The sequence below is a fragment of the Rhincodon typus genome, chromosome 48, assembly GCF_021869965.1.
Source record: "Rhincodon typus isolate 14 chromosome 48, sRhiTyp1.1, whole genome shotgun sequence".
Taxonomy (NCBI): domain Eukaryota; kingdom Metazoa; phylum Chordata; class Chondrichthyes; order Orectolobiformes; family Rhincodontidae; genus Rhincodon; species Rhincodon typus.
The window spans coordinates 605,525-606,140 of record NC_063379.1 but is presented as its reverse complement, the minus strand read 5'-3'; positions in this window follow the sequence as shown (position 1 = coordinate 606,140).

Genomic DNA, 616 nt, shown 5'->3' with positions numbered 1-616 from the left:
CTCAGTAACTGATATAGTTCTCTCCCATTAGATGATATGATAGTCACAGCCGTCCATCGATTTACCGGCCGAGTGGTGGGAGCTGGAGCATGGTGTCGCCTGCCCTGTGAGTGGGAGCTGACTGCGTGCAGGAGACTCTCAGGTTAACCAGCTCCCGGGTTCATTGATTCTGTAATAACCAGCTCAGTGCCTCAGGCTGAATGAATTCTATGCACTTTGTCTCAATGTGTTTTCCCAGACTTTCCTCTTAGCCTCAAAGATTTATTTTACCCAGAAACTATTTCTATGCATTTTTAAACGGTCTTTTTTTTAAAAGGAAGATTCTGCTGCTTTCGGTGAGCTACGCATCTGTACTCTGCTGCTGGGTGGCTTTCCGTCAATCTCAGAAACCAAAGCACACATGACTCAATTTTATAATAAATATTCACTTCACAACCATAACTGTCTCATCATCCCAATTTTATCCATGGGTCGAAATCTAGTCAACACAGAGTTCTCTTAAGTCAGCAAGTGAGCAACGCTCGATCAGATTCCAGTCTGTAACTCCCTCCCGGGTATCTGTTATTCTGTATATAAACCACCCCGAACCCCTCGATCAGATTCCAGTCTGTAACTC